Here is a 22,156-nt window from a genome sequence, read left to right as displayed (position 1 = left end):
TATCTTTTTTTGAAGGCACTCAACCTTCACCACATCAAACGAACGCAACTCTTCCAACAATCGTCTCCTCTGAGTATCGGAGGATGTCACGAGAGAAAATGACTCCCTTACATTGGTTGAAGGTTCCATGAGGAACACAGGTAACAGCAGAACCAGCAACAGAGGTCAAATTCATTAGCCAGGAGCTCTCCTCTGGGTGTGGCAGACGCGCCTCACTTGGCTAGAATGCCACCTTCCTCGACCCGTCATGCCTGCTGCTCAGACTCAGTGTGCCACTGAGTTACCCCCACACCATCACCAACAACTTACTGACCTTTGATGAACAGGATTACCATCACACCTTGAAGCTGTCTTTGCAGTACTGGCTACGAGCTCTTACCGTGCTCAACCCCAAGCCGTACCCATGTCTGACCAGTAAACAAAGGCATTTGGAAAAGCAGTGACCACCGCTTCCCCAACAATAAACACATGTATGTTGGAGTTAAGGCCCAGGGACGCTTTCAGAGTCTTCATCTAAATTTCTTCCTCAGTGGCCTACTTGTCACATCTTCAGTGATTGTCTCCCTTCCTCCTCCCCCACCATTTTCTATACAAGTTTGTTTGTTTTGTGTTGTGGCGACAAATTAGTCTCCTACTGCAGGTAATACTCAGACGACACGATGTCCGGATGTGGCAAGGGTGGCAAGGTGAAGGGGAAGTCAAAGTCTCAATCCAGCACGGCTGGGCTCCAGTTCCTCATGGGCAGGATCCACCATCTCTTTTGTAGAGGTAATTATGCCGAGTGTGCGGGTGCTGATCTTCCCGTCCACTTGGCTGCAGTCATGGAGTAACTTGCAGGCGAAGTGCTTGAGCAGGCTCTCAACGCTGCCCGTGACAACAGGAAGACTCGTATCAGTCCCCGTCACCTGCAGCTGGCCATCCTTAATGACGAGGAGCTGAACAAGCTCTTGTTGGGCATCACCATCATCCAGGGAGGTGTCCTGCCTAACATCCAGGAGGTGCTGCTTCCCAAGATGTCAGAGAAGAAGTGAAATCTTCCAATAAATTCCTCTTCACCTCCATCGGCTCCTCTAGGAGCCACATCCATTTCTTAAAACAGAATAGACTTAGGCAATGGCCTAAATCACCATCTCTGTGTTTCTTCATGTATATATACGTGCATTTATGTATTGTGTGTATACTCGTAATAAAAAGTTGTAGGTGAGGTTAGGTCTCTGCATGTATTCATGTGTGGTTGCATGTAAGATTTGCTTACATCAGTACGGTACAGTGGTCGATTGATATTCCCACTGCCAACTGCACATAAGGGTAGCGTACATCCTAAGCGGGTAGGTTTTGTTTTGTTTGATAAGGCTAGCTTATATTATGTCTCGTTGGCAGGTGAGATTGGGTTTAGAGTAGTATCGTTAGGTGAAGTTAGGTTTGCTCTGGTGAGCTGAGGCTATGCTTGGTTTGGTGAGGCTAGGCTAGGTTACTTTTGGTCTGGTAACGTGAGTTTCTGTAGCCTGTGATCTAACTTTCTTCCGAAGTATCTAAGCAAATACATGTAAATGTTTAGCAATTTGTCTAGTTATCTGTCTTTGTAGCAGTCAAGCCAACCTACCTGCCTACCAATAATTAGCCTTTCAATCTATCTGTCGGGTCAAAATTTCCTTCTACAGATCTGTCTATATACCTGTGTATCTATCTAGTAAACACTGCATCTACCTATCTTCCTGCCGTTAAACCAAAAAAACTTCGATCTATCTCTTGGGTTATAATTTTCTAGAGAGCCATCTATCTACCTTCGTATCCCTCTGTCTATCTGGACACATATGTATATATCCATCCACCCACCTATCTCCCTGTCTGCCCCTCAATCGGCCTATTCATATTATAGCAAACGACCAGTCTTAAACTTGGCACCTCTCGAGTCCCTTACTCTTATTTTGAATTCCGTGGTATAAACATAATGACATAGGTGTTAGCTAAGATGCCGAATGTCTGCATGGACCTATACCATGTCTTCATTATTTCTCTCTCTCTCTCACAGAAATTCAGTGTGGACCTCTAAGGGAGGCCCGGAGGTTGTTGTGTGCTTTGCCGTGGCTAGGTTGGATAGCGCTATGGAAGGCAACTCAATTATGAACTCTCTAAGTCGCACAAGCCGTACACAATGCGTCCTTGCCTCTTGAGGGCGTTCACCACGTCCGTTACATGGTCACAGTCTTCCGCTTGACATGCTCAGTGTAGGTGAAAGCGTCGCGAATCACTTTCTCGAGAAACGCCCCTTTAGAACACCGCGGGTCTCCTCGAAGATGAGGTCAGAGATACGCTTCTCGCCGCCACGACGAGCTAGACGACGAATGGCAGGCTTCAGACAGCACCACTCTCGTGGTGGCGCATGGCGCCTCACTTGGCTAGACCCTTGCCACCTTTGCCTCGACCCGTCATGCCTGCTGCTCAGACTCAGTGTGCCAATGAGTTACCCCCACACCATCACCAACAACTTACTGCCTTTGACGAACACACTTACCATCACACCCTTGAAGCTGTCTTTGCAATACTGGCTACCTATACACTCCCCCATGCCACTCATGCAACCAGTAAACAAAGACATTTGGAAGAGCAGCGACCCCCGCATCCCAACAATAAACACATGTATGTTGGGTTAAGGCCCGACGCTTTCTTTTCATCTTAATTTCTTCCTCACCTATCTTCATCTTAATTTCTTCCTCACCTACTTGTCACATCATCATGATTGTCTCCCTTCCTCCTACCCCCATTTTCTATACGATTTTTTTTTTTTTTTTTTTTTTTATGTTGTGGGGACAAATTAGTTCTCACTGCAGGTAATACTCAGACGACACGATGTCCGAGATGTGTGCAAGGGTGCAACAGATGAAGGGGAAGTCAAAGTCTCCAATCCCAGCACGGCTGGGCTCCAGTTCCTCATGGACAGGATCCACCATCTCTTTCGTCGAGGTAATAATGCCGAGCGTGCGGGTGCTCATCGTCTCCGTCCACTTGGCTGCAGTCATGGAGTAACTTGCAGGCAAAGTGCTTGAGCAGGGTTTCAACGCTGCCCGTGACAACAGGAAGACTCGTATCAGTCCCCGTCACCTGCAGCTGGCCATCCTTAATGACGAGGAGCTGAACAAGCACTTGTTGGGCATCACCATCATCCAGGGAGGTGTACTTCCTAACATCCAGGAGGTTCTCCTTCCCAAAAAGAAGTGCAGAGAAGAAGTAGAAATCTTCCAATAAATTCCTCTTTCACCTCCATCGGTTTTCTCCTCTAGGAGCCACATCCATTTCTTAAGACAGAATAGACTTAGGCAATGGCCTAAATCACCATCTCTGTGTTTCTTCATGTATATATGCGCGCATGTATGTATTGTGTGTATAATGTGGCACGAGTTGTCTATGCTGGTTTGTGTCTTTGCATGTATTTATGTTTGGCTGTGCATGTAAGTATAGCTACTTACATCAGTGACGGTACAGTGGTCGATTGATATTCCAACTGCCAACTGCACATAAGGTTCGTAACGTACATCCTAAGCGGGTGGGTGGGTAGATGGATGAATGAAAGCATAGATGATGGCTTGCCTTCAGCTATGGAGGGACTGGACGAAGTTGTTGAATGATATGTTGATGTATTATCCGCGGGGTGACGACAATGGTGGATTTTATACCCCCAAATAGGAGCACTTGAGACAATAATAAAACTAACAATTTATTATGATAACACTATAGCCGATAATAGCATTATTAATACTGCTAGTTACTCCTCTTCATTTGGTTACTGTTATTATAAATCTTATTGGAATTATTGTTGCCATTTTCAATTTTGTTTTTACTTCGAATTTTTATTATCACTATTTCTTCTTATAGTTATATCTGTTATTGTCTATTGATGATGGTAATACTGCCACTAGAAGCACAACATCTATAAAAACATCGAAAATAAGTACTACTGCTACTACTACTACCACCACCACTAATAACTATCGCACAACCAAGAAGCATTAGTGATTTATGCTCAGTTGGTAGCTACGATGGGGCCTATGTGTAGGGGCTCTGCAGGAGGTCGGTGTTGTTGAGAACGCTACCAGGGCACTTGGTGATGAGGCGCAAGGTAACGTCCTGCCCGCCTGCCTGCCTGGAGTTGGCGTGTTGTTGTGGCCGGGTGGTGCATAGCTTGTCCGGTGGAGGGTGATGGATGGAGCTTGTGAAATAGAGAAAACGGCCGTGAGAGCCAGAAATTCAAGGGATAACCTGTTCGTTTGGAAATATTCCATATATATCAAACAGTATTCATATGGATTGTGTGTGGTGCCTCACCGACGTGACAGTGTCTTCTGTAGGTGCATCAGTCAACCTTGCTTGTCGTGTATTGAAAGGCAGAAATAGTTTGGATAGGTGGGATTTACCTTCGAGAGTTATGGAGGTGACACCTTGGGCACGGCAGATGAGATAGTCTGGCTAAGGAATGGAAATTGCCCGGATTAGCAAGTCGCCTGTTGATCTCAATTGCATGGATCTTAGTTTGACGATGCTGCGAAAATTAGTAAAGAAAAATGTGAAAAGTTTATGCCAACAGCATCTGAGAATTGTTCCCAGGCGGTCACCCATCCAAGTACTAACCAGACCCAACGTTGCTTAACTTCTCGCTGATCGGACGAGAAGCGGTGCTCTCCCAACGTGGTGTGGCCGTTGGCAATGAGAAGGGAAAGAAAACGACCTATTAATACCGCCTTACTGAGCCAGAAGAGTGTTCTTCTATCGATTTTTTTTTTCTTTAGATTTAATAGGCAATATCGACAACCTTTCAACCTTTCGATGGATTACCTATTTCGTCACCGTAAGTCTTTGAAACATATGGAACAAAGGAAAAGAAAATGCAAGACGTAAGTAGAAATGGATAAACGGCATGACAAACGGACCAACCCTCATTGAATAACCGATCGTCCCTTAACGGATGGCGCAGCCAACGTTATTATACTCCATTTTTACTCTTTCACAGAATCTAGGCGCATGCCAGGCAGGCACTCAGGCCAAAAGCCAGGCAGGTAAGTAAACAATTATGTAGGTAGGTCGGTAGGTAGGTTAGTTGGTAGGTAGGTAGGTTGGTGGTAGGTAGGTAGGTTGGTGGGTAGGTAGGTCGATATACAAAAAAACTCTGTAGAAATGTGTAATATCAAACCGCAGCCGTGGACAAAGGAATGTCCTCTCAAAAAAGTAAATATATATTTGAAGACCTTCATTACAACTGTAAGAGATATAAAAGTAATATTCAGAACTGACAAAACTTAAAGACATTTATTTTAATCCTCTTTTTTGCCTTTAGTTCACACCTGTCAGAGAGAGGTGCAGGTTGCTAAACCTCTATGTGTGCGTGCGTTCGTTCGTTCGTTAGGTGTGTGCTTCTGCTTGCTCTGGATGCATGCATTCCTGCTTAGACTTCATCCCAACCCCACACACTCTATCTGTCTCTGTCTGTCTGTCTGTATTTCTTGTATAAGTATCTAACTATCAATCTATCTGTCTGTCTATCAAATTATCCATCTATATATATACACACATACATACATACATACATACATATCGTAGGCCGTCCATTTTGTGTGAACTAATAAGGTTGGCTTCGGTGTGCGTGCGATTTGGGCAGGCTTTGATTAAGAAGGAGAGAGTCTTGGGTACTTTTTTTTTTGGTGATTCTATGTGGTTTGACGTTACTCTGAAAAGTGCTTGCTTCGCTTTCTTTGAGTTTTAATCCTTGTTGTCGGTCACGTTGATGATGGTGGTTAGGTAAAGAGTAGCCTTTGCCTTTAGTGGAGATGAGGTTTCAAGCTAGTAATAATAGTTATGTTAGATTATGTTTGATTTGGTTTCGTTGGTTGAGGTTATTTAAGGATTTGCTATTGCCCGTTCTGTGAGGTTTGATGAGGGCAGATAAAGATAGGTTGGATTAGGGTTAGGTTTTTGTTTTGTTTGGATAAGGCTAGCTTATATTATGTCTCATGTTGGCGCAGGTGAGTGTTGGGTTTAGAGTAGTAGCGTTAGGTGAAGTTAGGTTTGCTCTGGTGAGATGAGGATACGCTTGGTTTGGTGAGGCTAGGCTAGGTTACTTTTGGTCTGGTAAGGTGAGTTTCAGCCAGATCTAACTTTCTTCCGAAGTATCTAAGCAAATACATGTAAATGTTTAGCAATTTGTCTAGTTATCTGTCTTTGTAGCAGTCGAGTCAACCTACTTGCCTACCAATAATTAGCCTTTTAATCAATCTGTCGGGTCATAATTTCCTTCTACACATCTGTCTATATACCTGTGTATCTATCTAGTAATCACAGTATCTACCTATTTTCCTGCTGTTACACCAAAAAATACTTCGATCTATCTATGAGGTTATAATTTCTTAGAGAGCCATCTATCTACCTTCGTATCCCTCTGTCTATTTGTACACATATGTATATATCCATCCACCCACCTGTCTCTGTCTGCCCCTCAATCGGCCTCTTCATATTATAGCAAACGACCAGTCTTAAACTTGGCACCTCTCGAGTCCCTTACTCTTATTTTGAATTCCGTGGCATTGACATAATGACATGGGTGTTAGCTAAGCTGCCGAATGTCTGCATGGACCTATACCATGTCTTCATTATTTCTCTCTCACAGAAATTCGGTATGGACCTCTAAAGGAGGCCCTGAGGTTGTTGTGTGCTTTGCCGTGGCTAGGTTGGATAGCGCAATGGAAGGCAACTCAATTATGAACTCTCTAAGTCGCACAAGCCGTGCACGGTGCGTCCTTGCCTCTTCAGGGCGTTCACCACGTCCGTGACGGTCACAGTCATCCGCTTGACATGCCTCCAGTGTAGGTGAAAGCAAGTCGCGAATCACTTTCTCGAGGAACACCTTTAGAACACCGCGGGTCTCCTCGAAGATGAGGTCAGAGATACGCTTCTCCGCCGCCACGACGAGCTAAAGACGACGAATGGCAGGCTTCTGTGATTCCACCACCTTGTGGTAGCGCATAGCGCCCTCACTTCTGGCTAGACCATTGCCACCTTTGCCTCGACCCGTCATGCCTGCTGCTCAGACCTCAGGTGTGCAACTGAGTTATTTCCCCACACCATCACCAACAACTTACTGCCTATCACGAACACACTTACCATCACACCCTTGAATCTGTCTTTGCAGTACTGGCTACCTATACACTCCCCCATGCCACTCATGCAACCAGTAAACAAAGACATTTGGAAGAGCAGTGACCCCCGCTTCTCAACAATAAACACATGTATGTTGGGTTAAGTCCCGATGCTTTCTCTTCATCTAAATTTCTTCCTCCCCTACTTGTCACATCTTCATAATTGTCTCCCCTTGCCTCCTACCCCCATTTTCTATACGATTTTTTTTCTTTGTTTTTTGTTTTGGCGACAAATTAGTCTCCTACTGCAGGTAATACTCAGACGACACGATGTCCGGATGTGGCAAAATTGTGGCAAGGTGAAGGAGGGAAGTCAAAGTCTCCAATCCAGCAGCGGCTGGGCTCCAGTTCCTCATGGGCAGGATCCACCATCTCTTTCGTAGAGGTAATAATGCCGAGCGTGCGGGTGCTGGTCCTCCTGTCCACTTCTGGCTGCAGTCATGGAGTAACTTGCAGGCGAAGTGCTTGGAAAGCAGGGTCTCAACGCTGCCCGTGACAACAGGAAGACTCGTATCAGTCCCCGTCACCTGCAGCTGGCCATTCTTAATGACGAGGAGCTGAAGAAGCACTTGTTGGGCATGACCATCATCCAGGGAGGTGTCCTGCCTAACATCCAGGAGGTGCTGCTTCCCAAGAAGTCAGAGAAGAAGTGAAATCTTCCAATAAATTCCTCTTCACCTCCATCGGCTTCTTTAGGAGCCACATCCATTTCTTAAGACAGAATAGACTTAGGCAATGGCCTAAATCACCATCTCTGTGTTTCTTCATGTATATATGCACGCATTTATGTATTGTGTGTATAATGTGGCACGAGTTGTCTATGATGGTTTGTGTCTCTTCATGTATTTATGTTTGGTTACATGTAAGTATAGCTACTTACATCAGTGACGGTACAGTGCTCGATTGATATTCCCACTGCCAAGTGCACCTAAGGTTCGTAACGTACATCCTAAGCGGGTGGGTGGGTAGATGGATGAATGAAAGCATAGATGATGGCTTGCCTTCAGTTATGGAGGGACTGGATGAAGTTGTTGAATGATATGTTGATGTATTATCCGCGGGGTGACGACAATGGTGGATTTTATACCCCCAAATAGGAGCACTTCAGACAATAATGAAACTAACAATTTATTATGATAACACTACAGTCGATAATAGCATTATTAATACTGCTAGTTACTCCTCTTCATTTGGTTACTGTTATTATAAATCTTATTTATAATTACTGTTGCCATTTTCAATTTCGTTGTTCCTTCGAATTTTTAGTATTACAATTTTTTCTTATCGTTATATCAAATATTGTCACTTGATGATGGTACTACTGCCAGAAGAAGAACTACATCTATAACAACAACGAAAAGTAGAACTATTGCTACTACTACTAAGACCACCACTAATACTTCCACAACCAGAAGCATTAGTGATTTATGCCAGTTGGTAGCTGCGATGGGGCCTATGTGTAGGGGCTCTGCGGGAGGAGTCGGTGTTGTTGAGAACGCTACAGGGCACTTGGTGATGAGGGCAAGGTAACGTCCTGCCTGCCCGCTCGCCTGCCTGCTCGTTGGCGTGTTGTTGTGGCGGGTGGTGCGAATGGCTTGTCCGGTGGAGGGTGATGGATGGAGCTTGTGAAATAGAGAAAACGGCCGTGAGAGCGCAGAAATTCAAGGGAGATAACTCTGTTCGTTTGGAAATATTCCATATATATCACACATGTATTCATATGGATTGTGTGTGGTGCCTCACCGACGTGACAGTGTGTACTTCTGTAGGTGCATCAGTCAACCTTGGCTTGTCGTGTATTGAAAGGCAGAAATAGTTTGGATAGGTGGGATTTGCCTTGGAGAGTTATGGAGGGTGACACCTTGGGCAACGGCAGATGAGATAGTCTGGTTAAGGGAATGGAAATTGCCCGGATTAGCAGTCGCCTGTTGATCTCATTGCATGGATCTTAGTTTGACGCGCTAAAAACAGTAAGAAAAATGTGAAAAGTTTATGCCAACAGCATCTGGTGTTCCCAGGCAGTCATCCCATCCAAGTACTAACCAGACCCAACGTTGCTTAACTTTCGCTGATCGGACGAGGAAGCGCGTTGCTCTCAACGTGGTGTGGCCGTTGGCAATGAGAAGGAAAAGAAACGACCTATTAATACAGCCTTACTGAGCCAGAAGAGGTTCTTCTATCGATTCTTTTTTCTTCTTTAGATATAATATACCAATATCGACAACCTTTCAACCTTTCGATGGATTACCTATTTCGTCACCGTGTCTTGAAACATATGGAACAAAGGAAAAGAAAAAGCAAGATTTAAGTAGAAATGGGATAAAATACGGCATGATACAAAACGGACCAACCCTCATTGAATAACCGATCGTCCCTTAACGGATGGCGCAACCAACGTTATTATACTCCATTTTTACTCTTTCACAGAATCTAGGCGCATGCCAGGCAGGCACTCAGGCCAAAAGCCAGGCAGGTAAGTAAACAGATAGGTATGTAGGTAGGTAGGTAGGTAGTAGGTTGGTAGGTAGGTAGGTAGGTAGGTTGGTAGGTAGGTAGGTTGGTGGGTAGGTAGGTCAATATACAAAAAAACTCTGAGGAAATGTGTAATATCAGACCGCAGCGGTGAACAAAGGAATGTCCTCTCAAAAAAGGAAATATATATTTGAAGACCTTCATTACAACTGTAAGTGATATAAAAGTAAAATTCAGAACTGACAAAACTTAAAGACATTTATTTTAATCCTCTTTTTTGCCTTTAGTTCACACCTGTCAGAGAGAGGTGCAGGTTGCTAAACCTCTATGTGTGCGTGCGTTCGTTCGTTCGTTAGGTGTGTGCCTGCCTGCCTGGATGCATGCATTCCTGCTAGTGGATACTCTCATCCCAACCCCACACTCTATCTGTCTCTATCTTTGTTCGTATTTTGTCTGTCTGTCTGTCTGTTTCTATATAGTATCTACCTATCAATCTATCTGTCTATCTATCAATCTATCCATCTATATATATACATACATACATACATACATACATACATATAGTAGGCCGTCCACTTTGTATGAACTAATAAGGTTGGCTTCGGTGTGCGTGCGATTTGGGCAGGCTTCGATTAAGTTGAGAGTCTTGGGTATTTTTTTTTTGTGATTCTATGTGGTTTGACGTTACTCTGAAAAGGCTTGCTTCCTTTCTTTGAGTTTTAACCTGTTGTCGGTCAGGTTAATAGTGGTTAGGTAAAGAGTAGCCTTTGGCTTTAGTGAGATGAGGTATCGCTAGTAATAATAATTAGGTTAGATTAGGTTTGATTTGGTTTGGTTGGTTGAGGTTATTTAAGGATTAGCTTACGTTCTGTGGAGGTTTGATGAAGAGGCAGATAGTGAGATAGGTTGGATTAGGTTAGGTTTCGTTTTGTTTGATAAGGCTAACTTATTTTATGTCTCGTTGGCAGGTGAGGTTGGGTTTAGAGTAGTATCGTTAGGCGAAGTTAGGTTTGCTCTGGTGAGATGAGGCTATGCTTGGTTTGGTGAGGCTAGACTAGGCTACTTTTGGTCTGGTAAGGTGAGTTTCAGCCAGATCTAACTTTCTTCCGAAGTATCTAAGCAAATACATGTAAATGTTTAGCAATCTGTCTAGTTATCTGTCTTTTTAGCAGTCGAGTCAACCTACCTGCCTACCAATAATTAGCCTTTCAATCTATCTGTTGGGTCATAATTTCCTTCTACACATCTGTCTATATACCTGTGTATCTATCTAGTAATCACTGTATCTACCTATTTTCCTGCAGTTACACCAAAAAATACTTCGATTTATCTATTGGGTTATAATTTCCTAGAGAACCATCTATCTATCTTCGTATCCCTCTGTCTATCTGTACATATATGTATATATTAATCCACCCACCTATCTCCCTGTCTGCCCCTCAATCGGCCTATTCATATTATAGCAAACGACCAGTCTTAAACTTGACACCTCTCGAGTTCCTTACTCTTATTTTGAATTCCGTGGCATTGACATAATGACATAGGTGTTAGCTAATCTGCCGAATGTCTGCATGGACCTATACCATGTCTTCATTATTTCTCTCTCACAGAAATTCAGTGTGGACCTCTAAGTGAGGCCCGGAGGTTGTTGTGTGCTTTGCCGAGGCTAGGTTGGATACCGCAATGGAAGGCAACTCAATTATGAACTCTCTAAGTCGCAGAAGCCGTACACGGTGCGTCCTTGCCTCTTGAGGGCGTTCACCACGTCCGTGACGGTCACAGTCTTCCGCTTGACATGCTCAGTGTAGACGAAAGCGTCGCAAATCACTTTCTCGACGAACACCTTTAGAACACCGCAGGTCTTCTCGAAGATGAGGTCAGACATATGCTTCTCGCCGCCACGACGAGAAAGACGACGAATGTCAGTCTTCGTGATGCCACCACCTTGTGGTGGCGCATGGCGCCTCACTTGGCTAGACCCTTGCCACCTTTGCCTCGAAACGTCATGCCTGCTGCTCAGACTCAGTGTGCCACTGAGTTACCCCCACACCATCACCAACAACTTACTGCCTTTGACGAACACACTTACCATCACACCCTTGAAGCTGTCTTTGCAGTACTGGCTACCTATACACTCCCCCATGCCACTCATGCAACCAGTAAACAAAGACATTTGGAAGAGCAGCGACCCCCGCATCCCAACAATAAACACATGTATGTTGGGTTAAGGCCCGACGCTTTCTCTTCATCTAAATTTCTTCCTCACCTACTTGTCACATCTTCATGATTGTCTCCCTTCCTCCTACCCCCATTTTCTATACGATTTTGTTTGTTTGTTTTATGTTGTGGGGACAAATTAGTCTCCTACTGCAGGTAATACTCAGACGACACCATGTCCGGATGTGGCAAGGGTGGCAAGGTGAAGGGGAAGTCAAAGTCTCAATCCAGCACGGCTGGGCTCCAGTTCCTCATGGACAGGATGCACCATCTCTTTCGTAGAGGTAATAATGCCGAGCGTGCGGGTGCTGGTCCTCCCGTCCACTTGGCTGCAGTCATGGAGTAACTTGCAGGCAAAGTGCTTGAGCAGGGTTTCAACGCTGCCCGTGACAACAGGAAGACTCGTATCAGTCCCCGTCACCTGCAGCTGGCCATCCTTAATGACGAGGAGCTGAACAAGCACTTGTTGGGCATCACCATCATCCAGGGAGGTGTCCTGCCTAACATCCAGGAGGTGCTGCTTCCCAAGAAGTCAGGGAAGAAGTGAAATCTTCCAATAAATTCCTCTTCACCTCCATCATCTCCTTTAGGAGCCACATCCATTTCGTAAGACAGAATAGACTTAGGCAATGGCCTAAATCACCATCTCTGTGTTTCTTCATGTATATATGCGCGCATTTATGTATTGTGTGTATAATGTGGCACGAGTTGTCTATGCTGGTTTGTGTCTCTGCATGTATTTATGTTTGGTTGCATGTAAGTATAGCTACTTACATCAGTGACGGTACAGTGGTCGATTGATATTCCAAGTGCACCTAAGGTTCGTAACGTACATCCTAAGCGGGTGGGTGGGTAGATGGATGAATGAAAGCATAGATGATGGCTTGCCTTCAGCTATGGAGGGACTGGACGAAGTTGTTGAATGATATGTTGATGTATTATCCGCGGGGTGACGACAATGGTGGATTTTATACCCCCAAATAGGAGCACTTCAGACAATAATAAAACTAACAATTTATTATGATAACACTACAGCCGATAATAGCATTATTAATACTGTTAGTTACTCGTCTTCATTTGGTTACTGTTATTATAAATCTTATTTATAATTATTGTTGCCATTTTCAATTTCGTTGTTGCTTCGAATTTTTAGTATCACAATTTCTTCTTATCGTTATATCAAATATTGTCACTTGATGATGGTACTACTGCCACAAGAAGAACTACATCTATAATAACAACGAAAAGCAGTACTACTGCTACTACTACTACCACCACCACTAATACTTCCACAACCAGAAGCATTAGTGATTTATGCCAGTTGGTAGCTACGATGGGGCCTATGTGTAGGGGCTCTGCGGGAGGTCGGTGTTGTTGAGAACGCTACAGGGCACTTGGTGATGAGGGCAAGGTAACGTCCTGCCTGCCTGGGTTGGCGTGTTGTTGTGGCGGGTGGTGCATAGCTTGTCCGGTGGAGGGTGATGGATGGAGCTTGTGAAATAGAGAAAACGGCCGTGAGAGCGAGAAATTCAAGGGATAACCTGTTCGTTTGGAAATATTCCATATATATCACACATGTATTCATATGGATTGTGTGTGGTGCCTCACCGACGTGACAGTGTCTTCCGTAGGTGCATCAGTCAACCTTGCCTGTCGTGTATTGATAGGCAGAAATAGCTTGGATAGGTGGGATTTACCTTCGAGAGTTATGGAGGTGACACCTTGGGCACGGCAGATGAGATAGTCTGGCTAAGGAATGGAAATTGCCCGGATTAGCAGTCGCCTGTTGATCTCATTGCATGGATCTTAGTTTGACGTGCGAAAATTAGTAAGAAAAATGTGAAAAGTTTATGCCAACAGCATCTGGTGTTCCCAGGCGGTCACCCATCCAAGTACTAACCAGACCCAACGTTGCTTAACTTCGCTGATCGGACGAGAAGCGGTGCTCTCAACGTGGTGTGGCCGTTGGCAATGAGAAGAAAAGAAACGACCTATTAATACCGCCTTACTGAGCCAGAAGAGGTTCTTCTATCGGTTTTTTTTTTCTTTAGATTTAATAGGCAATATCGACAACCTTTCAACCTTTCGATGGATTACCTATTTCGTCACCGTGTCTTGAAACATATGGAACAAAGGAAAAGAAAATGCAAGACGTAAGTAGAAATGGATAAACGGCATGACAAACGGACCAACCCTCATTGAATAACCGATCGTCCCTTAACGGATGGCGCAACCAACGTTATTATACTCCATTTTTACTCTTTCACAGAATCTAGGCGCATGCCAGGCAGGCACTCAGGCCAAAAGCCAGGCAGGTAAGTAAACAATTATGTAGGTAGGTAGGTAGGTAGGTTGGTAGGTAGGTAGGTTGGTGGGTAGGTAGGTCAATATACAAAAAAACTCTAAGGAAATGTGTAATATCAGACCGCAGCGGTGGACAAAGGAATGTCCTCTCAAAAAAGTAAATATATATTTGAAGACCTTCATTACAACTGTAAGTGATATAAAAGTAAAATTCAGAACTGACAAAACTTAAAGACATTTATTTTAATCCTCTTTTTTGCCTTTAGTTCACACCTGTCAGAGAGAGGTGCAGGTTGCTAAACCTCTATGTGTGCGTGCGTTCGTTCGTTCGTTAGGTGTGTGCCTGCCTGCCTGGATGCATGCATTCCTGATAGACTTCATCCCAACCCCCACACTCTATCTGTCTCTGTCTGTCTGTCTGTTTCTGTATAGTATCTAACTATCAATCTATCTGTCTGTCTATCAAATTATCCATCTATATATATACACACATACATACATACATACATACATAAAGTAGGCCGTCCATTTTGTATGAACTAATAAGGTTGGCTTCGGTTTGCGTGCTATTTGGGCAGGCTTTGATTAAGAGGAGAGTCTTGGGTACTTTTTTTTGTGATTCTATGTGGTTTGACGTTACTCTGAAAAGGCTTGCTTCCTTTCTTTAAGTTTTAACTTGTTGTCGGTCACTTGATGATGGTGGTTAGGTAAAGAGTAGCCTTTGGCTTTAGTGAGATGAGGTATCGCTAGTAATAATAATTAGGTTAGATTAGGTTTGATTTGGTTTGGTTGGTTGAGGTTATTTAAGGATTTGCTTACGTTCTGTGAGGTTTGATGAGGGCAGATAAAGATAGGTTGGATTAGGTTAGGTTTTGTTTTGTTTGATAAGGCTAGCTTATATTATGTCTCGTTGGCAGGTGATGTTGGGTTTTGAGTAGTAGCGTTAGGTGAAGTTAGGTTTGCTCTGATGAGCTGAGGCTATGCTTGGTTTGGTGAGGCTAGGCTAGGTTACTTTTGCTCTGGTAAGGTGAGTTTCAGCCAGATCTAACTTTCTTCCGAAGTATCTAAGCAAATACATGTAAATGTTTAGCAATTTGTCTAGTTATCTGTCTTTGTAGCAGTCAAGCCAACCTACCTGCCTACCAATAATTAGCCTTTCAATCTATCTGTCGGGTCAAAATTTCCTTCTACACATCTGTCTATATACCTGTGTATCTATCTAGTAATCACTGTATCTACCTATCTTCCTGCTGTTACAACAAAAAATACTTCGATCTATCTATGAGGTTATAATTTTCTAGAGAGCCATCAATCTACCTCCGTATCCCTCTGTCTGCCTTGACACATATGTATATATCTATCCACCCACCTATCTCCCTGTCTGCCCCTCAATCGGCCTCTTCATATTATAGCAAACGACCAGTCTTAAACTTGGCACCTCTCGAGTCCCTTACTCTTATTTTGAATTCCGTGGCATTGACATAATGACATGGGTGTTAGCTAAGCTGCCGAATGTCTGCATGGACCTATACCATGTCTTCATTATTTCTCTCTCACAGAAATTCGGTATGGACCTCTAAAGGAGGCCCTGAGGTTGTTGTGTGCTTTGCCGTGGCTAGGTTGGATAGCGCAATGGAAGGCAACTCAATTATGAACTCTCTAAGTCGCGGAAGCCGTGCACGGTGCGTCCTTGCCTCTTCAGGGCGTTCACCACGTCCGTGACGGTCACAGTCTTTCCTTTGACATGCTCAGTGTAGGTGAAAGCGTCGCGAATCACTTTCTCGAGGAACACCTTTAGAACACCGCGGGTCTCCTCGAAGATGAGGTCAGAGATACGCTTCTCGCCGCCACGACGAGCTAGACGACGAATGGCAGGCTTCGTGATGCCACCACCTTGTGGTGGCGCATGGCGCCTCACTTGGCTAGACCCTTGCCACCTTTGCCTCGACCCGTCATGCCTGCTGCTCAGACTCAGTGTGCCACTGAGTTACCCCCACACCATCACCAACAACTTACTGCCTTTGACGAACACACTTACCATCACACCCTTGAAGCTGTCTTTGCAGTACTGGCTACCTATACACTCCCCCATGCCACCCATGCAACCAGTAAACAAAGGCATTTGGAAAAGCAGTGACCACCGCTTCCCAACAATAAACACATGTATGTTGGGTTAAGGCCCGACGCTTTCTCTTCATCTAAATTTCTTCCTCACCTACTTGTCACATCTTCATGATTGTCTCCCTTCCTCCTACCCCCATTTTCTATACGATTTTGTTTGTTTGTTTTATGTTGTGGGGACAAATTAGTCTCCTACTGCAGGTAATACTCAGACGACACGATGTCCGGATGTGGCTAGGGTGGCAAGGTGAAGAGGAAGTCAAAGTCTCAATCCAGCATGGCTGGGCTCCAGTTCCTCATGGACAGGATGCACCATCTCTTTCGTAGAGGTAATAATGCCGAGCGTGCGGGTGCTGGTCCTCCCGTCCACTTGGCTGCAGTCATGGAGTAACTTGCAGGCAAAGTGCTTGAGCAGGGTTTCAACGCTGCCCGTGACAACAGGAAGACTCGTATCAGTCCCCGTCACCTGCAGCTGGCCATCCTTAATGACGAGGAGCTGAACAAGCACTTGTTGGGCATCACCATCATCCAGGGAGGTGTCCTGCCTAACATCCAGGAGGTGCTCCTTCCCAAGAAGTCAGAGAAGAAGTGAAATCTTCCAATAAATTCCTCTTCACCTCCATCGGCTTCTTTAGGAGCCACATCCATTTCTTAAGACAGAATAGACTTAGGCAATGGCCTAAATCACCATCTCTGTGTTTCTTCATGTATATATGCGCGCATTTATGTATTGTGTGTATAATGTGGCACGAGTTGTCTATGCTGGTTTGTGTCTCTGCATGTATTTATGTTTGGTTGCATGTAAGTATAGCTACTTACATCAGTGACGGTACAGTGGTCGATTGATATTCCCACTGCCAACTGCACATAAGGTTCGTAACGTACATCCTAAGCGGGTGGGTGGGTAGATGGATGAATGAAAGCATAGATGATGGCTTGCCTTCAGCTATGGAGGGACTGGACGAAGTTGTTGAATGATATGTTGATGTATTATCCGCGGGGTGACGACAATGGTGGATTTTATACCCCCAAATAGGAGCACTTCAGACAATAATAAAACTAACAATTTATTATGATAACACTACAGCCGATAATAGCATTATTAATACTGTTAGTTACTCCTCTTCATTTGGTTACTGTTATTATAAATCTTATTTATAATTATTGTTGCCATTTTCAATTTCGTTGTTGCTTCGAATTTTTAGTATCACAATTTCTTCTTATCGTTATATCAAATATTGTCACTTGATGATGGTACTACTGCCACAAGAAGAACTACATCTATAATAACAACGAAAAGCAGTACTACTGCTACTACTACTACCACCACCACTAATACTTCCACAACCAGAAGCATTAGTGATTTATGCCAGTTGGTAGCTACGATGGGGCCTATGTGTAGGGGCTCTGCGGGAGGTCGGTGTTGTTGAGAACGCTACAGGGCACTTGGTGATGAGGGCAAGGTAACGTCCTGCCTGCCTGCCTGCCTGGGTTGGCGTGTTGTTGTGGCGGGTGGTGCATGGCTTGTCCGGTGGAGGGTGATGGATGGAGCTTGTGAAATAGAGAAAACGGCCGTGAGAGCGAGAAATTCAAGGGATAACCTGTTCGTTTGGAAATATTCCATATATATCAAACAGTATTCATATGCATTGTGTGTGGTGCCTCACCGACGTGACAATGTCTTCTGTAGGTGCATCAGTCAATCTTGCTTGTCGTGTATTGAAAGGCAGAAATAGTTTGGATAGGTGGGATTTACCTTCGAGAGTTATGGAGGTGACACCTTGGGCACGGCAGATGAGATAGTCTGGCTAAGGAATGGAAATTGCCCGGATTAGCAGTCGCCTGTTGATCTCATTGCATGGATCTTAGTTTGACGTGCGAAAATTAGTAAGAAAAATGTGAAAAGTTTATGCCAACAGCATCTGGTGTTCCCAGGCGGTCACCCATCCAAGTACTAACCAGACCCAACGTTGCTTAACTTCGCTGATCGGACGAGAAGCGGTGCTCTCAACGTGGTGTGGCCGTTGGCAATGAGAAGGAAAGAAACGACCTATTAATACCGCCTTACTGAGCCAGAAGAGGTTCTTCTATCGTTTTTTTTTTTCTTTAGATTTAATAGGCAATATCGACAACCTTTCAACCTTTCGATGGATTACCTATTTCGTCACCGTGTCTTGAAACATATGGAACAAAGGAAAAGAAAATGCAAGATGTAAGTAGAAATGGATAAACAGCATGACAAACGGACCAACCCTCATTGAATAACCGATCGTCCCTTAACGGATGGCGCAACCAACGTTATTATACTCCATTTTTACTCTTTCACAGAATCTAGGCGCATGCCAGGCAGGCACTCAGGCCAAAAGCCAGGCAGGTAAGTAAACAGATAGGTATGTAGGTAGGTAGGTAGGTTGGTAGGTAGGTAGGTTGGTGGGTAGGTAGGTCAATATACAAAAAAACTCTGAGGAAATGTGTAATATCAGACCGCAGCGGTGAACAAAGGAATGTCCTCTCAAAAAAGGAAATATATATTTGAAGACCTTCATTACAACTGTAAGTGATATAAAAGTAAAATTCAGAACTGACAAAACTTAAAGACATTTATTTTAATCCTCTTTTTTGCCTTTAGTTCACACCTGTCAGAGAGAGGTGCAGGTTGCTAAACCTCTATGTGTGCGTGCGTTCGTTCGTTCGTTAGTGTGTGCCTGCTTGCCTGGATGCATGCATTCCTGCTAGACTTCATCCCAACCCCCACACTCTATCTGTCTCTGTCTGTCTGTCTGTCTGTCACTGTATAGTATCTAACTATCAATCTATCTGTCTATCTATCAATCTATCCATCTATATATATACACACATACATACATACATACATACATATAGTAGGCCGTCCATTTTGTATGAACTAATAAGGTTGGCTTCTGTGTGCGTGCGATTTGGGCAGGCTTTGATTAAGTGGAGAGTCTTGGGTACTTTTTTTTTGTGATTCTATGTGGTTTGACGTTACTCTGAAAAGGCTTGCTTCCTTTCTTTAAGTTTTAACTTGTTGTCGGTCACTTGATGATGGTGGTTAGGTAAAGAGTAGCCTTTGGCTTTAGTGAGATGAGGTATCGCTAGTAATAATAATTAGGTTAGATTAGGTTTGATTTGGTTTGGTTGGTTGAGGTTATTTAAGGATTTGCTTACGTTCTGTGAGGTTTGATGAGGGCAGATAAAGATAGGTTGGATTAGGTTAGGTTTTGTTTTGTTTGATAAGGCTAGCTTATATTATGTCTCGTTGGCAGGTGATGTTGGGTTTTGAGTAGTAGCGTTAGGTGAAGTTAGGTTTGCTCTGATGAGCTGAGGCTATGCTTGGTTTGGTGAGGCTAGGCTAGGTTACTTTTGCTCTGGTAAGGTGAGTTTCAGCCAGATCTAACTTTCTTCCGAAGTATCTAAGCAAATACATGTAAATGTTTAGCAATTTGTCTAGTTATCTGTCTTTGTAGCAGTCAAGCCAACCTACCTGCCTACCAATAATTAGCCTTTCAATCTATCTGTCGGGTCAAAATTTCCTTCTACACATCTGTCTATATACCTGTGTATCTATCTAGTAATCACTGTATCTACCTATCTTCCTGCCGTTAAACCAAAAAAACTTCGATCTATCTATTGGGTTATAATTTTCTAGAGAGCCATCTATCTACCTTCGTATCCCTCTGTCTGTCTTGACACATATGTATATATCCATCCACCCACCTATCTCCCTGTCTGCCTTTCAATCGGCCTATTCCTATTATAGCAAACGACCAGTCTTAAACTTGGCACCTCTCGAGTCCCTTACTCTTATTTTGAATTCCGTGGCATTGACGTAATGACATAGGTGTTAGCTAAGCTGCCGAATGTCTGCATGGACCTATACCATGTCTTCATTATTTCTCTCTCTCTCACAGAAATTCAGTGTGGACCTCTAAGGGAGACCCGGAGGTTGTTGTGTGCTTTGCCGTGGCTAGGTTGGATAGCGCAATGGAAGGCAACTCAATTATGTACTCTCTAAGTCGCAGAAGCCGTACACAATGCGTCCTTGCCTCTTGAGGGCGTTCACCACGTCCGTTACGGTCACAGTCTTCCGCTTGACATGCTCAGTGTAGGTGAAAGCGTCGCGAATCACTTTCTCGAGGAACACCTTTAGAACACCGCGGGTCTCCTCGAAGATGAGGTCAGAGATACGCTTCTCGCCGCCACGACGAGCTAGACGACGAATGGCAGGCTTCGTGATGCCACCACCTTGTGGTGGCGCATGGCGCCTCACTTGGCTAGACCCTTGCCACCTTTGCCTCGACCCGTCATGCCTGCTGCTCAGACTCAGTGTTCCACTGAGTTACCCCCACACCATCACCAACAACTTACTGCCTTTGACGAACACACTTACCATCACACCCTTGAAGCTGTCTTTGCAGTACTGGCTACCTATACACTCCCCCATGCCACTCATGCAACCAGTAAACAAAGACATTTGGAAGAGCAGCGACCCCCGCATCCCAACAATAAACACATGTATGTTGGGTTAAGGCCCGACGCTTTCTCTTCATCTAAATTTCTTCCTCACCTACTTGTCACATCTTCATGATTGTCTCCCTTCCTCCTACCCCCATTTTCTATACGATTTTGTTTGTTTGTTTTATGTTGTGGGGACAAATTAGTCTCCTACTGCAGGTAATACTCAGACGACACGATGTCCGGATGTGGCAAGGGTGGCAAGGTGAAGGGGAAGTCAAAGTCTCAATCCAGCACGGCTGGGCTCCAGTTCCTCATGGACAGGATGCACCATCTCTTTCGTAGAGGTAATAATGCCGAGCGTGCGGGTGCTGGTCCTCCCGTCCACTTGGCTGCAGTCATGGAGTAACTTGCAGGCAAAGTGCTTGAGCAGGGTTTCAACGCTGCCCGTGACAACAGGAAGACTCGTATCAGTCCCCGTCACCTGCAGCTGGCCATCCTTAATGACGAGGAGCTGAACAAGCACTTGTTGGGCATCACCATCATCCAGGGAGGTGTCCTGCCTAACATCCAGGAGGTGCTCCTTCCCAAGAAGTCAGAGAAGAAGTGAAATCTTCCAATAAATTCCTCTTCACCTCCATCGGCTTCTTTAGGAGCCACATCCATTTCTTAAGAGAGAATAGACTTAGGCAATGGCCTAAATCACCATCTCTGTGTTTCTTCATGTATATATGCGCGCATTTATGTATTGTGTGTATAATGTGGCACGAGTTGTCTATGCTGGTTTGTGTCTCTGCATGTATTTATGTTTGGTTGCATGTAAGTATAGCTACTTACATCAGTGACGGTACAGTGGTCGATTGATATTCCCACTGCCAACTGCACATAAGGTTCGTAACGTACATCCTAAGCGGGTGGGTGGGTAGATGGATGAATGAAAGCATAGATGATGGCTTGCCTTCAGCTATGGAGGGACTGGTCTAATTTGTTGAATGATATGTTGATGTATTATCCGCGGGGTGACGACAATGGTGGATTTTATACCCCCAAATAGGAGCACTTCAGACAATAATAAAACTAACAATTTATTATGATAACACTACAGCCGATAATAGCATTATTAATACTGTTAGTTACTCGTCTTCATTTGGTTACTGTTATTATAAATCTTATTGGAATTATTGTTGCCATTTTCAATTTCGTTGTTGCTTCGAATTTTTAGTATCACAATTTCTTCTTATCGTTATATCAAATATTGTCACTTGATGATGGTACTACTGCCACAAGAAGAACTACATCTATAATAACAACGAAAAGCAGTACTACTGCTACTACTACCACCACCACTAATACTTCCACAACCAGAAGCATTAGTGATTTATGCC

General features: G+C 44.2%; 2 non-coding genes and 12 pseudogenes across 2 annotated transcripts; 5 read left to right on the top strand and 9 right to left on the bottom strand.

The window, feature by feature from the left end:
• Nucleotides 1–659: 659 nt before the first annotated feature.
• On the top strand, nt 660–1,031 carry LOC145409874 (histone H2A-like; annotated as a pseudogene).
• Nucleotides 1,032–2,121: 1,090 nt separating this feature from the next.
• LOC145409838 (histone H4-like) lies at nt 2,122–2,433 on the bottom strand (annotated as a pseudogene).
• A 2,140-nt stretch (nt 2,434–4,573) lies between these two features.
• LOC145409987 (5S ribosomal RNA) lies at nt 4,574–4,700 on the bottom strand (annotated as a pseudogene).
• Nucleotides 4,701–6,744: 2,044 nt separating this feature from the next.
• On the bottom strand, nt 6,745–7,063 carry LOC145409837 (histone H4-like; annotated as a pseudogene).
• A 391-nt stretch (nt 7,064–7,454) lies between these two features.
• LOC145409877 (histone H2A-like) lies at nt 7,455–7,837 on the top strand (annotated as a pseudogene).
• A 1,340-nt stretch (nt 7,838–9,177) lies between these two features.
• Nucleotides 9,178–9,301, bottom strand: LOC145409991 (5S ribosomal RNA; annotated as a pseudogene).
• A 2,054-nt stretch (nt 9,302–11,355) lies between these two features.
• On the bottom strand, nt 11,356–11,663 carry LOC145409836 (histone H4-like; annotated as a pseudogene).
• A 385-nt stretch (nt 11,664–12,048) lies between these two features.
• LOC145409881 (histone H2A-like) lies at nt 12,049–12,420 on the top strand (annotated as a pseudogene).
• A 1,304-nt stretch (nt 12,421–13,724) lies between these two features.
• Nucleotides 13,725–13,843, bottom strand: LOC145409955 (5S ribosomal RNA). Its single transcript, XR_013899182.1, has one exon. It is a non-coding gene; the product is annotated as a 5S ribosomal RNA (ribosomal RNA).
• A 1,982-nt stretch (nt 13,844–15,825) lies between these two features.
• LOC145409835 (histone H4-like) lies at nt 15,826–16,133 on the bottom strand (annotated as a pseudogene).
• Nucleotides 16,134–16,518: 385 nt separating this feature from the next.
• Nucleotides 16,519–16,890, top strand: LOC145409880 (histone H2A-like; annotated as a pseudogene).
• A 1,318-nt stretch (nt 16,891–18,208) lies between these two features.
• On the bottom strand, nt 18,209–18,327 carry LOC145409954 (5S ribosomal RNA). Its single transcript, XR_013899181.1, has one exon. It is a non-coding gene; the product is annotated as a 5S ribosomal RNA (ribosomal RNA).
• A 1,989-nt stretch (nt 18,328–20,316) lies between these two features.
• LOC145409834 (histone H4-like) lies at nt 20,317–20,624 on the bottom strand (annotated as a pseudogene).
• Nucleotides 20,625–21,009: 385 nt separating this feature from the next.
• LOC145409872 (histone H2A-like) lies at nt 21,010–21,381 on the top strand (annotated as a pseudogene).
• Nucleotides 21,382–22,156: the final 775 nt, after the last annotated feature.

This window comes from Coenobita brevimanus, chromosome 83 (assembly GCF_032717465.1).
Source record: "Coenobita brevimanus isolate Jiangsu-jjx chromosome 83, ASM3271746v2, whole genome shotgun sequence".
In the NCBI taxonomy this organism is placed as follows: Eukaryota; Metazoa; Arthropoda; class Malacostraca; order Decapoda; family Coenobitidae; genus Coenobita; species Coenobita brevimanus.
Note: the sequence above shows the minus strand (reverse complement) of the source record. Positions and strands in the feature narration are given on the sequence as shown.